The following is an 18,494-nucleotide window of genomic DNA, read 5'->3' as shown; positions in this document are numbered from 1 at the left end:
TGGTATAATAGATGATACTGTATACCTGGTATAATACAAATACTGTATTAATAGAACTATAAAACATACTGTAAACCTGTTATAATACATACTGTATACCTGGTATAATAGATGATACTGTATACCTTATAATACTACTACAATACAATACTGTATACCTGGTATAATAGATGATACTGTATACCTGGTATAATAAAACACACTGTAAACCTGTTATAATACAGAATACTGTATACCTGGTATAATAGATGATACTGTATACCTGGTATAATACAACATACTGTATACCAGTTATTATACAGAATACTGTGTACCTGGTATAATAAAACACAATTTAAACCTGTTATAATACAACATACTGTATACCTGGTATAATAAAACACACTGTAAACCTGTTATAATACAGAATACTGTATACCTGGTATAATAGATGATACTGTATACCTGGTATAATACAACATACTGTAAACCTGTTATAATACAACAATACTGTATACCTGGTATAATACAGCATACTGTATACCAGTTATAATATAGATACTGTATTTCTGGTATAATACAACATACTGTAAACCTGTTATAATACAGAATACTGTATACCTGGTATAATACAGCATACTGTATACCAGTTATTATACAGAATACTGTATACCTGGTATAAAAAAAACATACTGTAAACCTGTTATAATACATAATACTGTATACCTGGTATACACTATGTACATGTCCTGCTGCAGTAACCAGTCCTCCACCTGTTGGCCACACGGCTGCGCTCACACACTGCTCGCCCCCGTGGCTCTGCCTGCTGCACTGCGCAGGCGCGGTGCGGTGACGGAGCGGAGACCATTTCCTCCAGCAGCAGGCCCGAGCTGCACACACACACACACACACACAGTCACACGCTCACACACAGATGCAGACAACCGGACGAGCGTCGAAGCGAAGCCACGTCTGGGATTGTGTTATCTCCCCGCTGCCGGAGCTGGATGCGCCCTCACCGCCCGACTCTCCCTGATGGGCCTTCGCCGCTAGTCTCCAGCCACATCTGCCCCGCTGCTCCCCGCTGCTCTCTGCTGTGTTTCGGGTGAGTTGGCCACAGCGCAGCCTCTGTTGTGTCTCCGTTGTTTTGCTGCTTTCTTTAGCCCCGCGGAGCTGGACGGTGGAGGAACCCGGCGGCTGAGTGTCTCTGCTCGTGTGGACACGGTGTTTACATCACCGCCACTAGCCGCGGTGAACTGGTCCCAGGCTACTCTGGGGGTTTCTTCACAGAGATAACGGGAAAACCTGTTTGAGAGCCTTAGCCTTAGCTGCTAGGTAACGTACAATGCCACGAGATCCGTTATCGGACAGTGTTTGTACCCAACTCCCTGTAGATTGTAGCCCTTTTATTCAGGAAACACAAAGTAAACGCGGCTGTAGCTCATCCACCGTTGTCTGGTTCTTTTTCATTTTCTCGTATATTCTTGGGAGATTTTTGCACAAAAACCGAGGGGCACCCCGTTCCGCTCACCTGGTTCCATAATCGGACACCTCGATGGTGGCTAACGCCTTTTGGTCTTGACCTCCCACTGTGACTCCCCTCTCTGTCCACAGTGGGTCTGGGGATGTAGGGATGTGCAGCCATGGAGCTGGGCGTCGGTAAAACAGGAAACCTTGCAGCTTTGTGTCCCAGGCGGATGCACCGTTTCGGGTTTTAGTAAAAGCTCGCGCAGCTGGCTTTAGAGAGGCAGATAGCGTATCATCGAAGTCAGAGCCATGTGCATGGTGGAGTTGGGACAATGCTTTGGTGTGGCCTTGTTCATTGGTTCGGATTTTACTGGGAACTGAGGACAGTCCCGTCCGAAAATAAACACAGGGCTGGAGCTGAGGTTCAGCCTTCGCATTGATCTTGGTTGTTGGAGAATGTGTGTCAGTGCTTATAACTGTGCATATGAAAGTGCTACACACAAGTCGTCCTGTTGATGAAATCAGCAGATCATACCGCCATGTTCTGTTTTTACTCCAAAGAGAAATAGTTTTTCTCTTACACTGCTCCAGGGCGAGGTCAGAGGTCAGGTTAAACCACGGAACACCATCCTGGAGCAGGTAGAGCTCCAATGTCTTGCTCAAGGACACTTAGGCAGGGTGTATGCCTGCAAACACAGAGGTATTCAGGTTAAGGGACATGAAAAATACTACATCCATTTTCAGACATTGACCTGAGGCTAAAATCCAGAGAATTGGCTTCGGAGTGGCCTTTCACACATGCACAACACAGCGGGAGGGTCTCTGGACAGACACGTTCACAACAGCATCAAATCCTCTGCGTAAAGCCCGATTCATTATTCTGCGTTGAAGCTACGCTTATACGTGTACCCTACGTAGAGCTACGCCGTACTCTGACGTGCACCTCCCCAAAAATGTAACTACGCGTCGAGCAGACCACGAGAGCTGTGATTGGCCCACTTGGTAGCATCCTATTTCCAGCAGACTCTGCGCCACTTTTGAATTGAGTTGAAGGAACGAACATGGATGACGTCTTTCTTTTCTTCAGTGCAGTTCTTTAAGAAAGGGTAATAGCTCTTCAATATCTATAAGCTCCATCACGATCCGCTTAGTAACACTTGCCATTATTCTGAAGTAAACAGAGATGCCAGAGAATTTGTAATAGGTGGACCAGAAACCGGGAGACACTCAACACCAGCATAGAAACTCTACCGCCACTAGCGTTTCAGTGGTGTAATTCCAGACAAACTCTCTTGACGTCTTCATCGATGTCTTCTGTGTTTGTGTCACTGCTTTTTCACCGGTAGAATTTGTATTCTTTATATTTTTTAAGTTTTGCGTCTGTCGCACATTAGAAGCGCCATCATCCCCCCCACTCGCCTGTGGTGAATCCAGTGGGGGATCCCCTGCTGTGTTCACACATCGACTTCTCCTGGATTTCTACGGACTTTATACTAGAGATGCAACTACTCTGGAGAAGATACGGAGGAACCGTGGAGTCCAGTGCATGTATGAAAGCTAGCGTGTGTCATTGTCAAATGTTGCTCTGGCCTTGTTTATGTTCTCCGCCAGTGTTTGAAGGTAAATGTCTCAGTGAAATGCTGAAATGTACATACCTATACAAGCTGTGGCATGACTGACAAAGCCAAGTGGGGTCTGCAGTGTATTGTTACATAGGGACGCACCTAACTTTCAGTCTCACTCCTGGGTTGTTTTAAGGGAGCAAATCTCATCATTTGCATATTAAAACAGTGGCTTTACATGTTGTGTGACATGCTACTGCTCAAAATCTAAAATACCAACCCATCAGATCCCGTAGCTATTATATATAACTGATGACTGCTGTCAGTTTGAGGCTGATCAGCAACTGGATTTTGTATGATAACTTGGATGAAGAAACAATTGGAAAGGATGTAATGATAGATAATTGTGATATATAATTTGCTGTCTCACTTGCACAAATTTGTCCTCAGAATTGCAACTAGATTGTATATATATTTTTTTAGGTTGATTTAAAAACCCAACCAACAATCAGCTATACAAGTTGGTACAAAATAGATCTTGTATTGCAGCCGATCTGTCTTAAATGCCATGTTGATCCCAGTGAGTGCTGATGTAGCAGCAAGGTGGATTTGGGTTTTCCATCAGAGAAATCTGATTGGGGCAAAGTGGGGGGTGTGAGAGCTTTGCATTCATTATCCCCAAAAGAGTCTGGTGAACCAGACTGCAACGTGTTAGAGATCCATATGCTGCGTCTGTCGGGTCTAACCTGCTGTCGTCACGCTAGGATGTCCAACATAATGCTTTAAGGGTCTTTAATGAGATAGGTGGCAATTAAGGCCTTTTGTGTGAATTCACGTCTTTTCTATGCAGAAAGAAATGGCACTAATTGTTTTATTTCAGCACACTGTCCCAGTCCTGTAAACACCGTGTGACTCAGCTCTGTGTAGTGAGACCATACATCCCTCCATCTGTGAAGTCAGTTCTTTCTCCGCCTGTCCTCTGTTTGTCAATAGCTCTCTCCGTTTCACTGACTGACTGATGGCTCGATCGGAGTAGTCTAATCGAGGGGAAGCTTGACGTGGACTAGAGGTGACAGGACAAGTCTGGAGGCCTGGCTTCATGTCCGCTCTCTTTTTTTTTTTAGTGATGAGTTGTGTTGAGGTGGGGGAGAAAAAAAAAGATCCCTGTCCGGTCAATCCTTGAAGCTGCTACTGTCTCAAGCTAAGCTCTGAGTGTGTCTAATGTACTCAGCTGGGAAGTGATGGTTCCTCTGTCTGTACACTGACCATCTCATTGCACATTTGAAGCCCGTCCAAGGCCCTGCTGATCTCAACACAATGCCGGCATTTAGTTCATTTTTCCCCTCCAGCCCATTTTCTCCAATGCCCACTGTCTCTTTAATCAGCCAGCACAATAACAGTGTGGAGATTTATCATGGTGACTTTGGTGCAGAGATTAACAGTATATTGACACTCATGAGCAACAGGACATCACAGATGGTGCAAGACTTATAGTCTGCACTGTAGGCTGTGTCCCTCTGTGTAAATGCATTCAGTTCATTCACTACATGATCGTCTGCATTTCAGCAGCCTGGGTCACTGTGTTTAATACCCGTAAAAGGTTATTTCATTTTGTCTTTAGTTTGTAGCCATACGCAAACACAGTGCACTATATAGTATATGTCACTGTGTATGATAGATATGTGCCCACTCTGAGTCATGCAAGTTTATTCTAGACATTGCCCGATGCAAAGTCGCAAGGTCTACTTATTTAGGAAGGGTGATGGAAAGTGAAACTGACAGCAGATCTGCACTGCACCTGCACTGCTTCCTCTTTTTAAACCACTGTAGAGACAGAATAGGTGCATCTGTAGCACCGTACCCACTTGTTGTGGACTGTCCAACAGTTGCATTGTGTCAGCTGATTGATGATCAAAGCGGTCTTTGTAATTTGTGTATACCAGACACCACTGTCTCTCTCTCTCTCTCTCTCTCTCTCTCTCTCTCTCTCTCTCTCTCTCTCTCTCTCTCTCTCTCTCTTTCCTGTTAGGGAGAAGCCTAATAGGCCTACTCCTAATCAGATTGTCAGTAATGCAACTAAATCATTTTTAATCTGTTTATTTACTGTCTTTATTAGTCTATGACTTGTTTATAACATGAAACGTCAGAAAATAATTAGAAATGCCGGCTATAGTTTCCCATAGTTGATGTGTTTAAATCGCCTGTTTTGCTCACTTTCCAGTTCAAAACTGTGCTAAAAACTGTAAATACTCACATGAGAGAAGTTGGAACCAGTAACATTGAGTGATATATCTTAAATGAAGTTATTAAGTAATCCATTATTGAAATGAATGGTTGTCTAATCTACTCACCAATTCATTGTTTCTGTTTGGCCATTTCAACAAAGGTTATAATCTTTAAGTCTCTCACAGTGTGGTTTGAGTTCATTTGATGCATCACTGATGATTCCATTGGAATTATATAATTTGACAAACATATCTAGTGCATGCGTGTTTGACGTTTAGTTTTTGCCCCTCCTTTAACTACATTGACCACTTTCCACACTGTATCAGGACTCCAAGCGAACACATGTAATATTAGTGGAAAAGTGTACTTCAGATCATCAGTGTTCCTGATTTGTTCTTTCTTAAAGTGTCATTCCAACATCTTTGTTTCTGTGCGGCGCCCGCTGAGCTGTGATCTAGGCACCCCCCCTTCACACCCTCCATCCTGGTGATCATGCTTCTCAGTAGAATAGTGGCATTGTAGCTGCCATCTTGCGTGCAAACTCAGTGTGGCCTCTCCATCTGGTCAGCGAGTGGTCAGTTAGGCAGCCCCTTGAAGGCCGGGAGGCTTCTGCCGCCACGCCTGCTGGCTGGCTGCACAATGTAGGCAATGAGCAGAGCTCGAGGCCTGACACATGCCTGGTCTTGCACTACACCCACAGCATCCAAAAGCTTCCTCACTGAGAAGGGCTTCACACAACGACATTGTTAATTCAAGAATTTGGGAATTCTAGAACACGCCATTTCAGACAAATCATATCTTGTTTGTGTTTCCTTTTTTAAACTGTTTGATGCTGGTGAAACTGTGTTGGTGTTTAAACTGTAGGGACTCCATCCCTGCATCAAGGAGAAGTGTTCTTGTTTTGAACACTTTGCAAAAACCTTTTAAGGATCATTCATCTGTCCACAAAAAAGAGTGACTAAAAGTCAAAGTGTGTTTTTTTTTTTTCCCCCTTAAAATCTCTTGGTGTGGCAGCATGCCTGCTGTAATAATAACAAAGTCTGATCTGTCAAGCAACAGCCAGACAACCCCCACAAGCTCCTGTAACCAGCTGAAATGGTTTATTATCCACATAACCATTTTCTACCTGAGGTAATAATTTAGAAATGGCATAGTGAAGAATTCCTCAGGCCCATATCATAAATCACCCCAAACTGCCAAGTCACCATGCAGCTTCGTTATAGCTTATTGGTCCCTGCTCGTCCTTCACTTACCACCCCGCCTCTATTCCCAGAACCCCCCACTGTGCGAACCAGCACCACACAATGGACTCTTATTTGAATGACAGATTAGCAGAATTCTCCAAATCGTTTTCTTTTTTTTTTCTGGGGGGGTGGGTGGGTGTAGTGGGTGTTTAAGAAAAAGCGGGGGGGAATTTCTGGGTTTTATTAAAACACCAACATTTGGAACAGTAAAGAGAAGAACACCACAGAACATGTTGGACTTGAATTTCCATTAAACTACATAAACAAAAATGACCAAAGAATAAGAAAGAGGTGAGGGTGTGTGTCTCCCACAGTCTCCACATCTGTTTCAGTCCCCCCCCACAAGCCCAACATAGTTCAGTTCAATCCAGTTCAAACAATGAAAAACAGATACAACAATAATTTAGATAATATTAAATTAATAATCTGCTCCTGAGTGGTGACAACACGCTTTTGTAAAGGTAAAACAGACAATCCTCTCTGACCTCCACACTCGTTGCTCTGAAGCTACTATAGCCACTTCTGTGTGTTGGTTGAGATTACGTGGGGTTGTGATTCGATTGGAGTGTGATTGGACACACACACACACACACACACACACACACACACACACACACACACACACACACACACACACACACACACACACACCTGCTGCTGTGGCAGCGAGTGGGATTGGGCGGGGAGACATCTTGCGGTTCCGACTTCGTGTATCGTGAACCAAAACTGTGATTTGGATTTCTGCTGGAGAATCGTTACAGCCCTATGAATTACATCAGTCTGTGTTTTAGGGCTGTGCAAGAACTGACTGGAAATAACGAGCAGAAGGATACATTTTCAGTTTAGGAAAACAGTCGGACTACTCTACAACTACCTCCTATATAATTACATACATATATATATATATACACACAGTAAAAGACACATCTGTGCGTCATCCACGACAAAGACCACCTTGTAACATGAGATCATTTTATTGCATTATTTGTGGAGAGCTGTGCTCTATCACATACACACTCAGGTACATAAAGTATATGGAGGATCAAGTATCTCTGGATTTTAAACAAATGTTCATTAGCCGAGCAGGAAGTAGAAAGTACCAAAGACCTGTGTCAACATGTCATTTATATTTGGGACTTCCCCTGCTTACCCCCACTGACTGATTACCTATTCCCAGTTCACTGAAGTCCACAGTGTGATGTTGATGGAATTTGTCTCCGTTTATAGAGAAACAAAACCCTCCTGCCATTATCGTGACTGCCCTAAAAAGAATACAGAAGGAATCGCTGATGATGATGTTGGTGACAATGAATTCCGTCTCAGCGGGGAGGCTCCAGTGGTTCCTCTTTTATCTGCGGTTCAGTGTGCTCCAGAATATTTTTGTGCAATTGAGCCATCAGATCGACTTCAAAGATACCGTGACAGCAAACGTGTCTGCTCTGATGACGTCACAGAGAGTGACCTGAATTGGGTCTACTTTAACACTGGGTTTCCTTTTTAAAGCACGATTTCATTTGATCATATCTATGCATAGAACTCCCCTCAGGCTGTCTTTTTAATAAAGGCAACTTTTTCCCCCTGATGTTTTTCAAATGAGAGATTAAGGCAGAAGATCTACGCAGTGTAGAGATGTTTATTGTTGACTGTGTCCTACATCTGCGCATATTTCTCATACACCAGTTAATGAACCCAGATTTACTGAGAGGTAGGTGGCTGGATATGAATGCATAAATAGCTGCAGAATGATTGATTTAGAGGTACACAGATGTGCTCCTCTTTAGGCCCTCTAGAATTTTATTGCACACAGAAATCATGTTAGCACCTGAATCTTATCTGATTATTGTGGCCCCAACCTCTTTACATGGCATGGGAATTTAGGGATATTGTCTATATTTTCTTGTTGCACTTAACACTTTGAGGAAGAGTTGCCGCTGAAATGTAAAATGTGTTGTTCTCACTGAAGAAGCTGTGCATGCTGTGCCAATCAATGAGAATCAATACTGTTGATTGAGTGCAAGTGCTGTTTCCTTAGAGTTGCGGGTATTTAAGTAACACGCCATCAATGAACTCAGCAGGACTATTCAACAACAATCTCCATCTAAACAGCTCCCTGGAATAAACTGTTTACTAGGAAAAGGAATTTGCATGAAACAACCAGTAAAGACCTTATCCAGGATAAAGCTCATTTTGTGAATATTAGTGTGCATGTAAACACACTGTTTCTCTCTATCCTCTGCTTAGTGTACGCCTTGAAAAAAATCAATATTGAATTGCCACCTGATACAGGCTTTGCTTTTTCTATCAAGGTGGATCTCAATACATCTAATTTCATGATTAATTTAGATATCAGGTGACAGCCTAAATAACACACATGCTTAATATGTGGCATGTGAGGCTTGGGTTGGCTACCGAAATCCGGTGCCAATCAGGCACCGGGTCCTATACGGCGGGAATCTACTGGACCAGATCTCAATGCAGATTTCCGTACCTCATTTCGGTGAGCTCTGTGCTGAAATAGCCGCCCTGCTTACAGGTGCGTGCGTGCGTGCTTGCGTGTGTCTCTGTCCCTCTTCACACACGAACTGATAACCACATGTATTTGGTTATTAGTCAATGATGTCGGATCATGACATCACCTTAACCCTGTGGTCAGGACATCAGGGTTAAGGTGAGGTCGCTGGTTATTAATTCTTCAGCGGTGGGACATCGCTAAAAAAATGATCGCAGAGGTAAACATGAATCGATTATGTTCTGTCTCTGCATCGATGCAGAATCATCCACGTCCGCATCGCGATGCATCTAAGAATTGAGAAATTCCTCCACCTCTAATGCAGAGCACATGTGGAAAGCTGTGGAAAGACAGTTGATGAGAACTTTGTAGCTATTTGCTGTATTAAGCACTGACACGTTTATTTAATATTAAATTATTGTAGTTAGGTTTAATCTATTATTTGAGTTTGTTGGTAAATTCTGCACTTATTTGTATATTTAAGCTAATTATACTTTTAACTGTCAACAGTTAATATGCTAAAGTTTTATGTCCTTTTCTTAAGTTTTGTAAAATTATCGCTTAGTTTTTTGTAACAAATCCTCAGTGGACTGAAATAAACTAGACTGAACTGAATTGGTATGTGAAAAAAACCCGATACACATCCCCATTTGAGGCATCTCTCCTTGCCTCTCAGGAACTTCTTAGTTCAGTTCACACTAGAATTGGTGTGAGGAAATGAAATTACTGCAGTCGAGTGTTTGTAGTGATTATAGTTGATGGCGCTTTGCTAACCTCTTGACTTTAGCTTGTTTTCTCCCACTCACTCTACATTCACATCTGACTTTCACACAACATGTCTCATTCAGCTCTCTAACCACTCTGAGTTGTGCGCACACATGTTCAGTCACCCACACCCATTCAGATCCATATACTATTACTTTGTCACTCACTCACATACACACCCACACAGAGATGATCTGCTATTCGTGGCGATGTCCAAGCATTTGAGTAGACCACGACGGGGTCGGTGTCGGAGGAAAATACAACCACCCATCTCAAGTTTCAGCAAAACTCCATCTTGAGTCTCCTGGGAACGTAAGAATGTACCAACCATTTAGGATACGATGACCCCTCCCTGCATGTTCCTCGCCTTGTTTCAGTGTTAACCTCATTGTGTCAAGTAATGGGCAGAGTTTGTATATAAATTGGGTTTTAGATTATTTTCATGGTTGGTGCCAAATGACCCTCCTCCATTCAGCTTGGTCGGGTAACCAGAGGACTGTGTTGATATTGGCAGAAGAGCCTCTTAATGTTGTCACTGAGATGTTATTGCAGTAATCGGTAATTAAACACACACAAATATAGTTTTTTTTTAATTCTATTGTCAAATCACTGGAAGTTCATGTTTTTTTCTTTAGGCGAATCAGTGCACAGTATTCAGGTCAGGTGATAGACAAACCTAACTTGTCTTGGAGGCCTGCTTTTATTTTTTGTATGTCTTTGCTGTGTTAGCCGTCCTAATGCTACCACGGGATCCTGCAATGGTCCTTAAATATTACGAAACTCCCAGGTGACCATGCAAATTTAGGCAGAGTGAGTAGGGAGAGGTACCCTGGTGCAATATGATCTCATCCCAATAGAGATTATATCAAGATTGAGAAAAGGTCTTTGCAGATGTTACAGTCTCCTCCTGTCTTCAGGATTATTTGCCATATGTCGTGTCACAGGCAAAAGCTTCTTGCAACATCTGGGTTTGCTCTGAGCTCTCGACTGCACTTGTGGCTCTCACTCATAGACTCTGTTTGATTTGACATGATTCTTGTGTAGGTCGTAAATAAGATTCATAGTCTGGTGTGGGGACCGGTCTGCAACATTATTTTCAAACAACAGTTTCCTGGTCTGTGTCAAACAAACCACGTCTGTGTTAAAGAACTAACCCCGTCTACAACCTCCTCATTGTGTCTCGGCAGATCAGAATCATGTTCAGAATCATGTGTCACATACACTCCATGTTTGTTTGTGTTGACTTAATGCAAGTTTGCTGCCTGTGTGCCCTGTGGGAAAACACAAGGTGTCATCCAAATAGCAGAAGATATTACCATAAAGAGTGTGATTTGTGGCACAAATAAATGATAGAGAATAATGTGAAACCGCGGTTGTTTTTTCATTTCTGTCATAGCATGATATAAATCATGCTGCACAGCCCTAGGGCGAGGTACATTCAGTTAAAGTACGTTTTCTGCAGTATGTCACATTCTACACTAATGTGAAGTTCCACAGTTGCCTATCATGAAGTACGCTATTTTATTACTAGCAAATATTGAACTGTAATGTGAATTCAAAATCATACTGCTTAGCTCCATTTGCACAGCATTCTCTTTAAAGCTGCCTTCCCTGGGCTGCGAGAGTGAACAGGGTTATCACTGCACGCACTGTGTGTGTGTGCGTGTGCAAGTTTGCGCGTGTGTGTGTGAGGCTTCTGTGAATTTACTGAAGAAATCCCGAAGCCGTGTTCTCCGCAGGCAAGATTTGCAGTAGCTGCCTCTGCAAACACTGCCTCTGCATTCACAGATACTGTCCTCTGTGATGCCTCACGTGTGCCTCAGTGTCCACATGGGGTTTCTCACCCACACCATTACCAACACCTTATCACCCAACGTCCTCATCCACAGGTGAACACAGGCTCTGGATTTGCTGTTTTTCAACCTACACTTGAACACAGCAGAATGTTCTTTTAGTTTATGTGCCTTTTGTACATTGTAGGCAGTGTTTGAATTACACAGTGGATTTCAGGGGAGTCCTATTTTCTGGTGAGCATCTGTCTGTCTGTGCGACCTTCATGCCACAAACAAATCCGATCCAACTTGGTGAAAAGAAGTATAAGAGGCAATGTAATGTGATTTGATGGCCATGCAGGAAAAGGCACAACTTTGTGTTAATTAGTGGAGACATTTGTTGAAAATTGTTGTTTCAATTTGCAAAAAACACACAAGGACATATTTTTTACCTTTTTGTCAAGCACAATATTTGTCTACATTTGTTTGTTTGTTAGCAGGATTATTTAAAAAAACTATGAAATCAATTTCCATGAAATTTTGTGGAGGAAGATTTTGGTGCAGATCTGGATGGGGTCGAACCCAGGATGCTTCTTTTTCACTTTTTTTTTTATTGCGGCATTTGACAACATTTTCTTTGATTTCTCATTGAATAATTCATTGATCCTGATGAAAAAAAACTGAAATGTTGCATTTAGTGAATATAAATGTGGTTTTATAAGGTGACTGATGAGATTTGGCGGAGGTATGTACTCTCTGAGTGCCATTCCATTTTGAAATTGGTATTTAATGAAGCAAAATACACACACTGACATACTTTTTTATTAGTATTTATTTCAGGAACCTCACTGTACAGATAATCTGGGTCTGTAACCTGTAACAGAAATGGGTGGTGTTTCAGAGTTCCCTCTAAAAAGGTCATGTCCTTTTCAAGGGAGTCAAGCTCCTCTTAGCTCCCCTGTAACTCAAACCACTATTGTAGGCTGTTGAGGATTAAATATACATGCCTCAGGATTTTGTCTGAGTATGTTTGACTCTCACATATTAAAGGTTCTTTCAGACATGCACTGAACGCCACAGATCTTCCATATTTTCTCCGGAGGAGGAGCACATGTGAACGTAAAAGTGAGAGGCTCCGGATTATCTGCGGTCTTTCTCCACCTGGCCTCGCCGTATAAAGTCTGTAGAAATGCAACAGATGGAAAAAAAAAAGGAAAACAAATATCTCCCAGTGAAAAAGCAGTGTGACACACGTAGAAAACACACAGATGAAGATGTCAAGTGTTTGTGTGTTGTCAAGAAAATCACGTGATCTCGGCAGCGGAGTTAACACGTGCTGTACCCGGCGGCTCCACCTCTCAGCTGAATAATGCAGAGGATTTGTTGCTGTTGGGAACGCGTCTGTGCAGAGAACCTCCCTCTGTGTTGTGCATGTGTGAAAAGCAAACTGGGGTAAATTCCGGACCCAATTCTCCGGACTTTACCCATAGGTCATGTCTGAAAATGGCTTTAGACAAACATACCCATTTCACTTTTACTGATACAGTGTGTAACATGCTGTCAAAGCAGTGTCAGGCAGATCTCCTCTCAGCTAATTAGGCTACAATTCTTAACGTAGCCTATTAAAAGAAACTATTGACCTAGTTAACATTGTCTCTAGGGATTTACTATTGTGGCGGAAATGGTAATGATTATTAACAAATTGTATTGCTACATATTGAGAGGACATCTCAATATCTCATATAAATTTGGGGAAGCATATACTTTACTACTTTTGTTTTATATCCGTGTATTTAGAATATCTGATTCTGTCGTTAAACAACTTCACTTCCCGTCAGTTAGTATTTGTGCAAAGAGGAATCTCCTTGTGTTAAATGGCTCTGTTTATGTTCTGTAGACACACGCATGGTCACTTCCTGTGTGTGAGGATGCACATGTGGATCACACTAAGCAGGCGTACAGCATGTGTCTGTGGCCCACAGTGGAAAGTGCCCCACACCGAGTGCTAATGCAAGTCTGTGGTTGTGAATTAATAATTCAGAGAGCTGGCATAGTTCGGTTGAGCCTCTATTATTCATGCTTGGCATTGCAACTGACAGATGACTGCTGTTAATATTAAGGACCAGCAGATACAGTCCTCCGCCAAAGAAACCAAGAAGTCTTCAACACTTCCATGTCTGTCTCCATCCTCCAGCCACTACACCCAACACTCCCCTCCACTCCTTTATAGCATCTCTTTCTCCCTCACTTTGTGTCATCTACATATCTGTCTCTACATCCCCCTGCATGCCTCTGTCTCACCGTGTCTATCTCGCGTCTCCTTTTCATTCCATCTCCCTGTGAAGTCTTGATTGAAATTCAAATGTGCTTCCTTTAGAACAAGATGTCTCTTACAAGGATGAACAAAACACCGAAATGATGGGGATAATTTGCAGTTAGAAAATGTTATGTAACAGAAAAGATATTCAGCAGGGCCGGAAATATAACTCAAAGACTATAATGAATGTGCAACTATGAAAGGTAGAGCTCATCATTTGTTATAACACTTTTAGTTAAATTTGTTGAAATACTCTTCATATCCCGATAGTCATCAATAAATAAAGTCGCCTGGAGAAAAAAAAAGAAGAAGGAAAGCCAGTATCTGTGGCCATCGCCAAACTGTAATAACCATGACTAGTCATTTCAATTGGACCGAATGAAATGATTGGCTGGTGTACCTGTCACTAAGCGACCTGCCTGCCCTTGCTCTTACTGCTCATGATTAGAGTCGCGGATAAGTCGTCTTCTAGCAGTTGTCAGTCAGTGCACGTTCATGTGTTTGGGGGCGTAGCTTTGACGAGAGGGCTGATCTGAGGGGCTGGGATGTAACGGTTGCATATTTTCATATATATAGTGTAGCCTGCTCTTGATAGTTATTACCAACCCAATATTTAATGGAGTGATCTGCCAAAACTTTGGTCTGGTTGATAAGACCAAACACTGGTATGTCTCATTTTCCCCTAAAAAAAGTACAGCTCTGTTTCAGGTTTGTCCGTGTCTACAACCACTCAATCAGCACAGAGGCCATTTCTATCTGAGTTTGGGATTACTTACTGCTCAGGTAATCTCTATAATCTCTATTTTGAGCAAAACATATTTTTCAGTGCCATTTGAAATTTAGATTTTGCCTTTAGCCTCTCTCGCTGCTCTATGCGACTTATATCCCTCTCCGCTCTTTTTAGTCCACAGAGTGTGAATTTTCTCCATGGTGTCAGTGCTGCTGCCTCTGAATGCTTCTTTTATTAAAGAGATTTGGAGCTCCAGTCACCACTAATGCCGCTGCCATATTGTACCAGCACCCTGCTGTGGCTGCTGCTAATGACATTCTTTGTGTCTCCATCCCAGTGCATTGCCTCCCTGTGTCCTCTTCCTCCTCTGGTCTGAAAGGAGGAGTTTTCATGTGTGGCCTTCAAAGGAGGAGGAGGAAGAGGAGGAGAGGCCATGAAGGGGACAGCAGACAGCTTCTCCTTTTCCTCCTCACTCATTCTCGCTCGCCCATGGGATGTTTGAAGCCAGTTCAGTAGTTGTTGGACAGCATACATATCAGGCCACGGTTGAAGAGTGTATATGCATATGTATGAAAGTGACTGTATATACATGAGGGCATTTTGTGTGTGCCTCTGTGGTTCAGGGAGAGTTCAGTCACATTGACAGGATAAACTGGGGCTGATAGTGTGTTTGTGTGTGCGACTGTGCGTGTGCACATCCAGGCAGATATCCTGTCAGAAGAGCAAGGAGCTTCCCAGAATCCCCAACACTCCGGCTCCAAGCCTGCATCCCCTCCTCCCACCGTGTCACCACTTTTTTTGCGTATATATCTGCCTCAACATACCATTTTGTACTTAAACCACAGTCGTCTTCACTTATTCTATCCTTCTGTTTCATTCAGCATTTCAACACACACTCATGCATACCTCTATCAGCAGCAAGACTTCTTCTTCATCTCGCTTGTAATAGCTAAAGGATAAATGGAGCCAAGTCTGTGCAGCTACACACACACACACCAGCATTTACAGTACATTTGAGAATGATTCACTCTCTGTTAATCACTTTACCCTCACCAGTAAACGCTCACCATAAGCTTGTGTGATGAGCTTCATATCCTACGATTCAAGACATGGGTCTAATTTTCTGTTAATCATAAGCTAATGTGCTCGGATAGATTAACCTGCTATTTCTGTATTATAACCCTAGAAGGACACAAACCAGTGCTCTTTTTATCTTTTAATCGTCATCAGCACCAGACAGCAGCCCCATATTGGCCGTGTTGCACTGCACCGCTAGTTCCATGAGCTGTGTGGAATTAATACAAAAGACAAAGTTTTGTAACGGTCAAGTCTGTAGATTTTTAAAGCTTTATTTTCCATGAGGAGTACTGTGGAGTTAGCCACTCAAACAAAACTTGAAGGTCATGGTAGATGCAGGATTCCATGTTTTTTGAGCTTGACCCCTACGAGGGACTAAAATCCTGTATTTCTCAGTCTGGTGCTTTCATTCTTTGATCCGTCTTGACAAGGCCAAGAACTTGCAGAAAGCAATGATACATTGCTTGTGTTCAGGTTGACTACTCCCACTCCTAACCTGCTCCTATATTCAAGTAGCAATAACATAGCAGAAAAATAAGGGATTTCAATTAGCCTTTTTTGGATGATTAGTTTTTCTTTACTTTATATTTAAAAAACACAGTGTACAGTCCTGTAATGGGCACCCATCGCTGTGCAAATATGAATGGTGAAATTGTTTAGGAAAAGTAATGGAAGCCGGCAGACCCCCAGTAGGCAGACTCTTTTATGCAGCGTCTCCATAATATATGCAATGATAAAAACGACTGCAGCCTGCCTCCGCCTGCACGGATATTGAGAGGATATAAATAGCCGGGGCTGGATGAGTGTGCGCTGAAACTGGAACCGCAGCACACAGAGCTCAAACAATAAGCTTCACCACAGCCCTTCCTCCCCTCTGCTTTCTCCAGTCCAGCAGCCTCCCAGAGCTCAAGAGGGGGGAGCACTTCTCTCTCTCTCTCTCTTCCTTTCTTTTTTTCCACTTCCTGCCTCCCTGCTTTTGTAATCTGTCATCAGTGGCGAGCCCAAGTCCGTCACTTGTTACGTCAGAGAAGCAGGAGAGAGGAAGAATGGCTGTCTACCCACCTGTCTGCCTGTCTGTCTGACTGCGGTGGGAGACGTATGTCTGTCACGCAACTCTATTTTTCATTTACTTAGATAAAAATAGGGCACAACTGCTGTAGACATGCACATGACTCCTCTGCTCCACCCCAAAGAAAGGGTGTGATGTGAAAGGGTGCCATTGTGTTTCTTTTTCCCCTCTTGTGTTCAATTCAGAATTTCAGTGTTTTTTAATATAAATGTTTGTTTTAAGGCATCATTTTAAACCTTCAGTGTAGTGCAGACATTTGGCCTGCAGAAGGTTAATGTTTGCAGCCTTGTGTGTGTTTTTGTTTGTCTGCTTATACTTAATTGCATGAACAGTCTTTAGTCTGTAACATAGGGCTTTACATTTATATGTTATTAGTATTAACCGTTAGGCCTCTTAGGTGTTTTTTGTTGGTGTTATTTTGTCACTTCCTAGCATTGATGATTCAAAATGTTCCGATACCATTTCCCGACCCGATACCAATTCTGACACCTACTTTACCTTATTCCTTCAACCGATGCCAGAATGGGAACATCTCTGTGGATAATGAATGATTTATTCAAGCAGATTGTCAAACTGTGCAGCCATCATGTCTTATTATCGTTAGTGAGAAGGAGCAGGACAAATTAATACCTGGTTCAGTAAAGGCATCTTTAGTCTTAGGATTGTAGAATTATACTTTGAAGGTTATTAGTTCAAACCTCTGATCCACCTGCTTAATCTGCGTAGAGGAAACTCGCACTCCTCTCCTCCCGCAACAATTAACAACGTGACACCCTCTAGTGCAGCGGCTGGTGGATGCTAGAAGTCTATGGTTGTGCTGGGCAGAGTTTTAGTGTACTAAATGTTTAAATAATTGTTTAAAAGACCGCTGAAAAACCTCAACCCAGAAGACTGCTTCCATCTGTCTCTCTGTTGAAGAGAAAAGACGAACGGGGAGAAGAGTTTCAGTGGGACAGTGAAAACGGCACCACAGCTTTAAAATAAGGTGAAGCTCAGGAGAAATGTTTCATGTGGCAGATGGCAGAGGCAGACTCACACAGTTGTACTGCCTGGGTAAGCCACAGACTCCCTTAACTTCGTTCATGCCATTACCATCTTCTTTATTATTTACCATCCCTTGCAGCTCTCTCCCGTCTCTCTGCTCTTCTTGAGATTTCAGTGTTCCCTCCATGCTCCTGTTCGTACCAGGGTACTTAACCAACTTTAGTTTCCTACTTCAACTTTTCTCTGGTACTATCCTAAAAATATCTTTCGGGAGCAAGAATCAGTCCATACTTAAAGTATTCTACTTTTTTGTTTTTCTTCTAGGTAGTGCAATTTGTATTAAGTTGTATCTGATGTCTAAATTTCCAGCACAGCATGTGCTAAAAAATGTACAGTGGAAAGAAAGTACAGCGGCATATTTTTAAAATTGCATAACGGCTGTTATCTATTAAGCAGCAAACAGCACTGCCATACAAACATTAATGAAGTATATATTTAATCCTCTAGAACGTGGTTTAAATTAAACAGTGTCTGTAGTCACAAGTAGATATGAATGACCAGGGGGCAAGATTTAGTTATAAAGTATCACTTCATCTCCTACAAATCTCTTTGAAACACTGTATTGTGCTCTTTTAGTTTGTTGTGGTGGAGAAACCGTGGTTGTGTGGTCGTTTGTGCTTTATTCCTGCACTGAACACTCTGTCAGAGTCATGTGATCACTGAAGCATGTGGAGGCTCCAGTAGCGGCTACCTGCTGTGCGAGGAGACAGCTCATCCACATGAAAAGGACATG

The 18,494-nt window shown here is 42.5% G+C and overlaps 1 protein-coding gene across 1 annotated transcript in view; it reads left to right on the top strand.

The window, feature by feature from the left end:
• The first annotated feature begins 810 nt into the window (after positions 1-810).
• The window catches only part of LOC118108476 (tyrosine-protein kinase CSK), a 45,254-nt gene continuing 27,570 nt past the window's right edge, over positions 811-18,494 (top strand). Inside the window, exon 1 of the mRNA XM_035155732.2 lies at positions 811-1,084. The gene's annotated coding sequence lies outside the window, so the exon portion shown is untranslated. The remainder of the gene's footprint in view (positions 1,085-18,494) is intronic.

Source organism: Hippoglossus stenolepis, chromosome 1 (genome assembly GCF_022539355.2).
Source record: "Hippoglossus stenolepis isolate QCI-W04-F060 chromosome 1, HSTE1.2, whole genome shotgun sequence".
Lineage (NCBI taxonomy): Eukaryota > Metazoa > Chordata > Actinopteri > Pleuronectiformes > Pleuronectidae > Hippoglossus > Hippoglossus stenolepis.
The sequence above is the reverse complement of the archived record's forward strand: the minus strand, read 5'-3'. Positions and strand labels throughout refer to the sequence as shown.